Source organism: Chelonia mydas, chromosome 3 (genome assembly GCF_015237465.2).
Source record: "Chelonia mydas isolate rCheMyd1 chromosome 3, rCheMyd1.pri.v2, whole genome shotgun sequence".
Lineage (NCBI taxonomy): Eukaryota > Metazoa > Chordata > Testudines > Cheloniidae > Chelonia > Chelonia mydas.
Window position 1 is genome coordinate 129,691,092 of NC_057851.1, and position 12,207 is coordinate 129,703,298.

At 41.7% G+C, this 12,207-nt stretch overlaps 2 long non-coding RNA genes across 2 annotated transcripts in view; one reads left to right on the forward strand and one right to left on the reverse strand.

The window, feature by feature from the left end:
* LOC119565816 overlaps nt 1-12,207 on the forward strand; it is a 71,577-nt gene that overhangs the window by 11,339 nt on the left and 48,031 nt on the right. The window contains exon 2 of the long non-coding RNA XR_005224799.2: nt 6,991-7,063. This is a non-coding gene — a long non-coding RNA (uncharacterized LOC119565816). The remainder of the gene's footprint in view (nt 1-6,990; nt 7,064-12,207) is intronic.
* The window catches only part of LOC122465313, a 43,080-nt gene that overhangs the window by 1,956 nt on the left and 28,917 nt on the right, over nt 1-12,207 (reverse strand). The window lies entirely within an intron of this gene.

Consider the following 12,207-nt stretch of genomic DNA (forward strand, 5'->3'; position numbering starts at 1 on the left):
CCATTATAGATATAATTAGGAGGAATATTTGAATTTCAAGTGATTAATTATTTGTGGCCTAAAATATTCAACAGTGTCTCTTTAAAATATTATTTGCTGGGTTGATTTGGGCGGGGTGAGAGCGGGAGGGCATGCAAATAAAGAGTAAAGAGCTCATCCTCCAGGGTGAACTTCACCTCTGTCCAAAGGGTCAGCCTATTTTGAGGACTCAAGTAATGCAGGATGTGTGCAGGCAGCCTGCACAGGGGTAAATTTCACCCACAGTCCTCTCTCAGGCAAAACAATAGGACTTTTCCCCAAGTAAGGACAGCAAGACTTGAGCTACAGCTAATCAACCTTCTAGCAAGTTAGGATTTTTAGATTTAAGCCAGTAAAATAAGTATGATGTATTTTTGGTGTTCTGTTCTCCCTTCATGTTTTACTTGGACGGTGTAATTTAAATCTCATTTGGTTCTGCTACCATTTAGAACTGTTATTACAGCCTTGTTTTTGAAGACAGAAGAGTAATCCATATGTAAAAATAACAGTACTGCAGACGCAGACAGCAGATGGTGTTATTAAATACCTGGTCAAAGTCTAAGGTCAGAACACACTAACAATTAACAGGACATACTATCTGTTATTTAATGGGTAGCCTAAGAGATGTAAGGTATTTTTAATGCGGTGTAGGGTGGCCAATAGCATGTTGTCAGATCTCCATTCGACCCCTCCGTTGTATAGATATTTTGTAATACACTTGTCTAAACTTCACTGATATGAATAATCATATTCAGCTTTGCCTCCTGTAAAATTTCCCTCCTTTGGCAACTAATTCCTCATTTTAAAATTGGCTATGAGAATTAAAGCACTTAAAATGATCAACCTATTGTTGCCCCTTTTCCAACCTACTTGGCTAGTCAAAGTTTCGGGTCCTGTGGGTGTCCAGCTGGGAGTAGAAGTTGGTGATAGTCAGATATTTCTTTAAGTTTTGTTTATTTACGAAGAATGTGCAAAGTCCTGTATCTCTAAACACAGAAGGAATCAAGTACCAGGAAATAGTTTCTTTTGCTCAGAGCACCGAGAGTGCTCTTTTCAGCATGCACTCTGATCCCAAAAATCTCTCTCTAGGTTTCTTCCAAACCATCATTTCAGTTTTCTGTGTGTTCCTCTCCACCCCAACATTTCCCCAAGTTTGTCACAAGACCCAGGCGAACCCTCCACTCACCTGGTGCTAGTTTCTGGGCAGATTCTATTAGGTTTTGTTTTAGTGTGGCGCCTTAACTATCTTTTACAACTGTCTTAAATGGGGGACTCAGTCACACAATTTGGAGTTGGTTCAGACTCAATCCATAATGTTTCACCCAGCTCATAAGAGTTTGCTTTCCCCTTTGGGCCTGTCCCATTTAGGAGGGTGGGGTATAAATCGTATGTTCAGGTCCCTCTTGATGAGGAAGACTCTTCCTTCTTGGTAGATCCTGTTGTTGCTCAAAAGCAGTGACTTCCATGCAAAATCCCACCCCAACCCTGCAAAAAGTCTTGTCTTCCATCCTCTCTTGAGGCCCGATTAGCCTGGGCCAGATCACATAATCCTGATCCATCAAACAGGATCATTCTATTAAAACATCCACAACTGTCCCTAGTAGTGTAGTCAAGGGTAAAGTGAGCTTACTCACTTCTCATTTGGGTAACATGGAGTTTAGTTTAGGTTAGTTTACTCACTTCTTTTTTTAACCGCTATACCACGGCTATATTTTCATCCAATTGTGTGTACCCAGGGAGCCTGATACAGGAGACCTAACTCTTTCCAGTTTGTGTGCTCTGTGGTTACGAAAGACGGATGCCCTTAGGTGCTCTTTGCCTTCTTTTAGAGCTCTGATGCCTATTTTAGCGGTAAGAGGAAAGCCAGCTGCATTACTTTTAGAGCTATAGGCCTGTAAACAAGGCTCATTCGTTCTGGGGTCTTCAGGGAAGGTGAAGAGGTTTAAAAGTACGCTGTGAACTGCTCTTCAGGGTAGGGCCTATCTTTATTTTGATTATTGTACAGTGCCAAGCACATTATCAGTACAAATAGAGTAATATACAGATAATGACCCTGTGACTTTATATATTAGTCTCCTACAAGGTAGACAATGGGAAGGAAGCAATCCTTTCAGTGGACTGAGACCAAAATTTTGCTGCCAGTAATACCTTCAATACTGTACTTTTAATCAGTTATAACTACTCTCTTGCTAGGAACTATGAATTTGTGAGCAAAGTACATTTTATTATTTACAAGGTTCAGATCTCAAATATAAACAGATGGTGCCAAGATGACTCCTACTGCATAGTGATCAAGGTATTTTCATATTCATGGGCAAAGCATGAATGATTAAGTAAGCAGAACTAAAATCTGTGAGGAAAAGTATCTTATAACAATGCATACATTCACTGGGATATTTTGTGTCTAGTTATTATTCCGGTCAGAATAATTTAACATAAAGAGAGAGCCTAACTGGACTCTTCTGTCTTTTGGATAAGATCAAATCAGGTAATATCTGGTGGACAAACACTAGAAAATTGGGAGGCCTTCTTGTTTTTTTTAGTAAGTCAGAGAGTAGTTCCATTCTTCTAGTTCTTGGTTGTATTTTTTCCCAATCAGGATTGTGAGCTGCAAGGTGTGGAGTATCCTCAGCTTCCAGTTGATTATGGAAATTGAGCACCTTAGGGTCTGATCCAGCTGCTCTTATCAGAGTAGTCTTACTCACCCAAGTAGTCCCATTGATTTCAATGGGACTGCTTGGGTGAGACAGGACTACTCACACAAACAAGGGTTGTCGGACTGGATCCTTATTATGCAAGCCATATTTCTTTACTGGTAATGATGCTTCTCAAGGCAAAGGCCTGATTTCACTGTTGCTGCTTTCACATGTGGTCATCTTGGAGTGAGGATTTCAACACTGAAGAATATTTCTGGGCAGACCCTCAGCATCACTCAGACTTGGCTTAGATAGACTTTTTCTTACTGCTAGTTACATCAGCTGTGTTGAATTGTGACACTTTCTTGTGTGAGTGAATACTAGAAAACATTATGTAAGTGATTTCCAAACCATTGGGCCTGTCCTTCAGTGCTAATTTTTCTTATTGTTTTCATCTTGGTCAGCTGTTCCCCACATTTAATCACTGGTATATTTGATGGGATACTTCTGAGAGATTATCAGATTGGCATTTAACTAAAAACATTGTGAGAAAAATCAAGAAAGGAAGAGTTTACTGACATTGTTGCCAGGCAGTTCCATAATATTGACACCTTTGCCCAGATCAGAGGTAGGCCCTAGAGTAAATAGATCACTTGGGGCCTGATCATTTTCTCCACTCATGCTATCATAGGGACCTCACAGTATGTTCAAACGGAATCAAAGGCAGAGCTTTGTGGTATGCCGCACTCTCTTTTTCCTTGAGTTTATGGAATCCCCTTGGGGATACAACACAAGTTAGGAATTCCATGGAGTAGAAGTCAGTAGGCCTGGGACAGGCCTGGAGCGTGGCTTAATTCTGCTGTACTCACCCTCTCAAAGCTGTGGAGAATTTGCAGGCAAGGATGGAGAGCTTCCAGAGGGCTGTGGTCACATTCTTCTCAACCCCGGATGGAACTCACCTGTTGGTGTTCGCTGCTGCAGTCCGGAGTGAGCTTTGCAAAGACCTCCAGGAATACTTCTGCTTCCTGAAGTTCTGCTGCCGCAGCTGGTCGTCACAGTTCTGCATCACAGCCCTAGCCCACCTGTCATGCTGGTGGGCTGAGCACAGGAGTGGCACCCCACCAAATGAATCCACTCCGTGGAAATAGGATGCAGAAGTAACTGCTCAGTTTTATCGTTCTCCTCCTTCTCTAGCAGTATCTGCATGGCATCTCGGTGGCTGCATCCCAGCTCATCCAAACCCATCCAGCTCTGTGACTGCTAATACATCTGGAGCACTCTGTTCCTACTAATGACTGCCAAGATCTTAAGGCTCAACAGTGTTTCCTTCATGCTGCCTGACAGCAGTTTGAAAATGGCTGTGGATCAATAAAAACAGAAGAATTGTGGGACACCAGGAAAGCAATCATGGGAGTTTGTTAATTTGACCCCAACTCCCAGAATTGCAGCAGGCTCTAGTAGGTATCCCACAGTGCTCTGCAAGAAGCATCTCAGAATGCATAGAGTTTAGCACCAATACATTGCACCATGGGATATTTGCGCAAAATGCTGTGCAGTTATTTAGAAAAAAAACAACAAACCAACCAACCAACCAAACGAAACCCCATAGACTTGTGTGGGGCTCAATGATTCACATGGGAATAGTTTAAGCCAACACGTTATTTTGGTCTAGGTATAGCAGAAAAATATACTGAAAAACCTTTCCAATAGAATTGTAGAATCACAGAAATGTAGGGTTGGAAAAGACCTCAAGAGGTCATCTAGTCCAGCCCCCTGTGCTGAGGCAGGATCAAGTATACCTAGGGGTTCCCAAACCTGGTTATTGGCTTGTTCAGGGTAAGCCCCTGGGGGGGCCACGAGACACTTTGTTTACCTGAGCGTCCGCAGGTATGGCCGCTCGCAGCTCCCAGTGCCCATGGTTCACCATTCCCAGCCAATGGGAGCTGCAGGAAGTGGCACAGGGCTTACCCTGAACAAGCTGTGAATCAAGTTTGGGAACCCCAACTTAGATCATCCCTGACAGGTGTTTGTCTAATCAGTTCTTAAAAACCTCCAGTGATGGGGTTTCTACAACCTTCCATGGATGCCTATTCCAGTACTTAATTATCCTTATTGTTAGAAATGTTTTTCCTATTATTCAACCTAAATCTCCCTTGCTGCAGACATGCCTGCCATGTAGACAAGGCCTAAATTAATGTTAACCCCATCTGCATAAAGAATCCCATCTTCTCTTTAGAGCCATGAAATTTACCCATGACTTTCAGGGCATACATAGATTGAAATGGCCAAGGCCCTCCTGCCGAAAAGAAACAAACTCATGGCTCTTACAGATGTTTTTCCCATGTAGAGAATGCTATTGTTCTTGTTTGAACAGTGGAAAGCTTTGCTGAAATTCTTATAATTTATGCAAAGTGTCATTTTGTGGCTCCCCCCCCCCCCCCCTTCAGACCAAATGGTGTGTTATAATGGCATTATAACAATAATAGATTGTATTGTATCATTTTGTTTGTATAATTTGTAGCAATTGGCAGGGCACTCAGACCCTGTGTACAGGCACTTTTATGTCTTCTAAATCGAAAGAAACACAAATGAAATAATATGTGAAAGCTCTGATGACGTTTGAAAATTACCCATATTTTTGTCATGTGTGTGTTCCATGTGAAGGTGAAAGCCCTATGCAGCAGAGTCGCTGCTCCTAATTGTATGTTAGGAGGCATGTTATAGAAATATTTATCTTAATAGAAAATGAAATGTGCAGGTAATTGCAATTGCCAGGTAATCTATCTGTAAAAATGTGTATATGGGAGCATCCATAGCACAAAAATGGACACAAAGTTTGTGCAACGCCCTTCCTGTGCCTTTTCTTCCTTAAATCCCAGAGAAACTCAAAAGAACCTAATAAAATTCAAGACAGCAAAAGAGCTTTCCACAATGCTGAAACACTCCTTCACTCCAGATCATCTCAATGCAAGCTGTTTAATTTACTGTCATTTGGTTTGGTTTTGGCGAATCGGTATTAGCATTTTTGGTGGGCCTACAAAACAGCTTTTCACTGCCTCCACCCAAACATGACCCAATCCTGTCTTTCTTGATCACACTGCTGTACAAGACCAGTCTGACAGTTCTGGTGAGGATTAATCCAATGATTCTTTGGGATAAATCCCAAATGTAACTGATTACTTTTCTATAGAAGTGTGCATGTTAGGAGGAACCATAGAATGATGACCTCTCCAGTGCTGCCTCAGTTTCCCACTTCTTCGTGCCTCAGTTTCCCAATTTGTCAGTAGGCTCCCTCTTGTTCATTAGGTAGCCTAATCTAGAGAAGAGAATGATTAAGAACATATTTTATTACAAGCAGCAGGACATGGACACACCAACATGAATTAAACCCAGGACTCAGAATAAGCTGGTATGTGGCAGAACAGCATACCAGAACCTCTTTCATGCTGCCTTATTCTCCTGAAGCCATGCCCTTTTTTAAAGCAAGTTTCTAGGTATTATGGTTGAGGAAACAGCCTCAAAAAAGGTGAATCAAGTGTAACAGATGCCTGCATTAGCTGAACCTGAAACAATAGCTCTGAGAGGTGTGAATTGTCCCATTCATTTCCACGGATGTCAAGTCAGATAATAAGGTTGACATTTAAACTATTAACTATTTCACTGCTCAAAGCACTTGCCGCAGGATTACACTATGAAGGCCTGCACAATCTACTGGGAGTTGGGGAAAAGGAGAGGGCAAACCCAAGAAGCCTACGAGCCCAATGGGGCATCTGAGGTTCCTTGAGGAACAGCCAAGAAGCTCAGTGGGGGTCCATGAGCTTCAATGAGGGGAAGAAAAGCACAAGAAGTCCAGCAGAGTGGAGTATATTTGGACTCCACTGAGAGAGACACAAGCCCAAGGAGCACAAAGACCACGTACAAATCTGTTTTGAATATCTGCGCAATGGACTGTGAGCCATGCCTCAACGTGGGTGGAATGTATTTGTGAGTAGAGCTTGAAAGAGTTACTGCCTCTTTCTTCTCAGATATGACCCCTGCCTGGTTAGAGCCCACAGGACCGGGTCAACAGCATTGTGCTACATTTTGCACATTCCCCAAATGAGGAGATTTATAAAGCAGCCACATGGGCATATATTCACCAAACACTAGACTTGTCACCCTCAGGGGACACAGGCTTTGATAGGCGAGTTTTCCAAGCAGTGATTTGAAAAAATGTTAGCCTGAGGGACCGTAATGCTTTCCCTCCCTTTTTCTGAACTAATTGCTAGTAATGTTGCACTACTGAGGAAGAAAAGAAATGTTAGTCTTGCTTCTAAATTTTCTTTCTCCAAAACAGGGTGTCTGACAACTCCAAGTCATCCCAGCATCAAGTGGCAGGGAATCTGGAATCACGTTCCTTGGAAAGAAATGTAAATACTCATGCTTATTGCATTTCTCTTGAAAGTATTAGTACATTGTTATTAAAGTGTAAGTGTTTTATAGCTGTTAAAAGAAAAGGAATACTTGTGGCACCTTAGAGACTAACAAATTTATTTGAGCATAAGCTTTCATGAGCTACAGCTCACTTCATTGGATGCATTCATGAGCTGTAGCTCACGAAAGCTTATGCTCAAATAAATTTGTTAGTCTCTAAGGTGCCACAAGTCCTCCTTTTCTTTTTGCGAATACAGACTAACTGGGCTGCTACTCTGACACCTGTCATTATAGCTGTTAAGTACACCGTTCTGAGGGGTACACAACAAAGAACTCTCCACCAGCCTCACTGATCCTGTGGACAGACAGGCCAACCCAAAAACTGGCATAGAGCGGATCATCAGTAACTCCATGTCTGAGTCCTGTGGATCTGCTGAAGGTTGGAGGAGCAAATTGACAGGTTTCAGAATGGTAACCAATGTGGAGCTAATGTAAATGCAAAAGAGGGGTTGTCCATGTCGCTATGTGGAGAGGATCGCATTCTGCATCCTGCAAAAGGGTGAGAGAGTTTCTGCTGCAGAATATACTTCCCCAGAACCCCAGAATTCTCCTTGTTACACAACCCTTTCTGAACCCCCCATCACTACATGTGGTTCCTTAAAGACACATTCTAGCCTTTAATCAGAATTAGCTATGCACTGTTAACTGTCAACAGCTCTTTTGTTCCTCTAATGGGTGTTTGCTGTTGCAACATTGTGCTTATTAACCTTTGTCAGTGACTCAGCATGACCCTTACATTGAATACTGGAGTTTCAAGATGGAGTGAGGGTAAGACAGTGATGGCTTAAACAAGCATGTCTGCAGAGTATGTGTGGGTGGGTGGGGGGTGTTCTTTTCTCCTGTTCTTCTTTTAATCAAATCTTGATTCATTTTAAATATTTTTCCCACAAATAAACATAGATAGGAAGTAAATGCAAACAAGCCAATCATTAAAATGTCGTTATTAATAAATAGTCATTGATGTGCCTCTACTGTAGGAAGAAAGATGGATAGAATGAGTAAGAGCTAGAAGAGAAAAATAAAAGGTTCGGGAGAAGAGAGGAGAGGAATCCTCTGTAAAGAATTCAGCACGGAAGTAAAAAGATGAAAGACAAAAAGAACAAAGAGATAGATGTTAGAAAAATCTGACCCATTAGGAATATCATTCAGCAGCTCTGCTTGTATGTAAAACGCAATTGTACAGTGTTAAACCAAGAAAGGTAATGATTAGTCTGTAACAGAGAGCATGTCCACATGAAAAAGTTGCACTGATTTAACTTGTGTGTGGTTTTAAACAGATTTAGTTAAACCAGTGGACATTCTTATGTTGGTTTAAACCAGTGTTACTTTAGCTTCTTTATTTTGATTCAAATAAGCCTGATTTAAATCAAAATAAGAGTGACAAGGTGGGGAAGGTAATATCTTTTATTGGACCAACTTCTGTCGGTAAGAAAGACAAGCTTTCAAGCTCACACCCAGTTCTTCTTCAGGTGTGAAGAAGCAGACCTGAAGAAGAGTTCTGTGTAAGAACAGAATATTCAAGAGTTGTTATTTCTGATAACGTATTTGACCAGTCTCCGATCTTGGGAGAATAACAAGATTTCCATCTGTGCAAGATAAGCTCTTCGGTTACAAGGGCAGCTCAAAAGGAAACAGAGTCCCTGAGAATTTGTACAGCCTAATTCCACCTGCATCCGAGTTAGTTTGAAAGTTCCAAGTGTTAAAGGAATATCCACAATTAAAATGTATTCTGTCCCACACATCTCTCCAAACACCCTTCACCTTAGCACAGACCCGAGCATGAACATCAATGAACCCAGGAGCTTTCCTATGCCACCAACATTTAATATTCCTCTTTTATGCGAGTGTGTCTTTAGGAGAATCTTATGTTGAGTGAACTGTAACTGTAGATCAGGTAGGGATTTTTTAAATATTATGGCTGATATTCCATTAGGATAAGGGGGAGATTTAAGGGTCATGAGAGCATGGTCAGCAAACATGCAGCGTGGGGCCTAATGGTCACGTCACCTTAGACCTGTAGAAGATCTATGTGTGAGCTGGAAAGTTTGTCTCTCTCACCAACAGAAGTTGGTCCAAAAAAAGATATCACCTCACCCGCCTTGTCTCTCTATCACCTTAGGATTTTTTAAACATAAACAGCTTTTTAAAAAAATTAAAAGTACAGACCTCAACAGAAGTGGAATCTCACCCAAATCGTGTTAGTTTGTGAATTCCAATAATTGGACCCTTGCACCACAGCAACATTTGTCCTTGGCAATTTGTTCTGTGACGCCGTTGAGCTGCAGCCTTGTTATCTCATCTTTCTCAACTGCAAGGAAAGTAAGAAGAAAAGGAGTACTAGTGGCACCTTAGAGACTAACCAATTTATTTGAGCATAAGCTTTCGTGAACTACAGCTCACTTTATCGGATGCAGTGAGCTGTAGCTCACGAAAGCTTATGTTCAAATAAATTGGTTAGTCTCTAAGGTGCCACTAGTACTCCTTTTCTTTTTGCGAATACAGACTAACACGACTGCTACTCTAAAAGGAAAGTAAGGTCACCCAGCCATGTCTGAGCTAGCGTTGAATGTGTGTAGTTTTTTGGCATGTGTTAATGTGCTCATTGCACATTCAGCACTAGCCACTCCAATTGGTATGGTGAGAGAGAGTCGACACATTTCCATTTCTGGTAAAACATCATCAAGAGAACTTGACATTATGAAATTCAGGTACCTCTGGACTCCACTTGACAAAATGAACACCTCTGTGTCCTTGGTAAAATAACACATCTTGAAAGACATGATTTCATGAACCAAGTCCAAAGAAAAATATGAGTATTTTCCATGAGTTTAAGAACTTCTTCCTTTGACTCTTCTAGCATTATATTTTGAAGTCTGCTGGGATGGAGGAAACCAAATAGAGTAGCTACCTCTTGAAATCCCTCATACCAAGATTTTAGTTCCCCTCCATATTGCCTAAGACCTCAAAATCTTTCCTTTGATGGTTATCCTTTGCACCTAACACAGAATCGTGGACAAATTCATCATCCATGTGGCATACACATCTCTTCCTGTGGCTTGGATCGTTTGCATTTTCAAAACCCATTGTTTCCCACTTGTTCTAAGATTCTTCTACAATTTCCTCATACTTTTCTTGGGATCTGAGCTTGCTGATCTTGTTCACTTTGCTGTCAAATGTTTGGAGGACTTGGAACAGGTCAATATTATTTGATGGAAGTATTCCAGAGGCTGCAGCCATGATAACTAAGATCCTATGCCACCATAACAGATTTAGGTAGAACATCCAATCCATCAGAGACAGGTTGCTTTTTGCTTGTCATATGTCCTCACTACTCCTGTGTTCAGTGACAGTTTCATCTTCTAGGCATTTAATTATACGCTGAAAATTTACTATCATTGCCTCAGTGGCTTTCATTTGAGCTTCCTATCTAGTCTTGCAGAATGCCTTTAAATGTAAAGGTCTCCTTCGTTCTTCAGAAATATGTTCAATTTCATCTGCAGCCTCAATCCTGTCAATATCTTCAGGGGCCTGAAGTGCATCTCCAATTCCTCTCCCATTTGCAAAACTGTATTCTTTTGAGCCAGAGTTTGAAGATTATTTTTATACTTAATAATTAGTTTTTTCATCTATGGTTAGTCTGTGAAATATCTATATATTTCCTACAAAATTGAGAAGAAAACTTTCAGTTCTGGACTGGTCTTATCTTCAGCAGCATGGAACAGAATTAAATTAATTTGATGAGCTGTGCAATAGATGTAATGTGCATATATTTTGCCTCTTTTTCCTGAAAGATATTCTGTCATTTTTTGCTCGCAATCCTCCACAAATTGCAGCCATAACACTGGCCCCGTTCATATACCTGTCCAGACATATATTTGGGGTCTAGTCTATACTTGCAGAATAAAACATCAGTTTACTGGCCACATAAGCATAGGTGCCGAGTGTCTAATCTGCCAGGGGGTGCTCCCCCTGGCTCTGCCGAGGCCCCGCCCCCACTCCACCCAAGGCCCCACCCAGCCCCACCTCTTCCCCACCTCTTCCTGCCCCCGCCTCTTCCCACCCCGCCCCGCCCCTTCCCCACCCAGTTACACCCCTCCCCTGAGCGCACTGCGCCTCGCTCCTCCCTCCTGCCCCCAGCGGCTACTGATGCTGTGAAACAGCTGATCCATGGCAGGTGGTAGGCGCTGGGAGAGAGAGGGAGGCGCTGATCAGCAGGGCCCACTGGTGGGCAGGAGGCACTGCAGGGAGAGGGAGGCTCTGTAGGGGTGCTGCCAGTGGGTGCTAAGCACCCACCATTTTTTCCCGTGGGTGCTCCAGCCCCGGAGCACCCACGGAGTCGGCGCCTATGCACACAAGGATGTAGCATCTACCTCATTCTGCCACAAAACTTACAAAATTCTCTCTTATATCTACTTATCCTTTGATATGATCAATATTAACAAAGAGAAGCAAAATGACTATTTGATCAGTATGGCTAATATCTGTGGTTGCATCTGCAATGACAATAAAACCGTAGCTTCTTTGCAGCTATTAGGTATGTGCCTCTTGGTTTCTGATGATAAAAGGTTTATAAGTTCATCAGTAATTGTCTTGCTCAAGTATTTGATTATCTTGGTGTCACTAATATGATGGGAAAAAGTTATATTATGTCTGGCAAGTAGCTTAATGATGCTCAAGTAAATACCACAATTGTTTCTCTCCAGCACTTCACAGTGGCCATGGAAGAGGAGACCTAAACTAGCTAAAGTTTTCACTGTGTCAAGCAATATTTTTAGTACTTATCATTTTTGAATATTTTCAGATGCTTCCTTATTAAAACAAGCATTGATACTATGACCCTTCAAACTGTAGAATTGCCACATGACTACATGTTGTTTGCTCCTCCCATGAACAGACATTGACTTGAGCATATTCTTCCAATCCCAGTTAACCATGTTGGTTTTCAAGTTTCTTTATTTCCAAACAACCAACAAATGTGACCATATGTGAAATTTAAAAGATATGAGTTTGCTAACCACTTGACATGCAAATCTTCATGCAGTGCTATTGTCATTCTGTAAAATGAAGATGAAAAATGGTG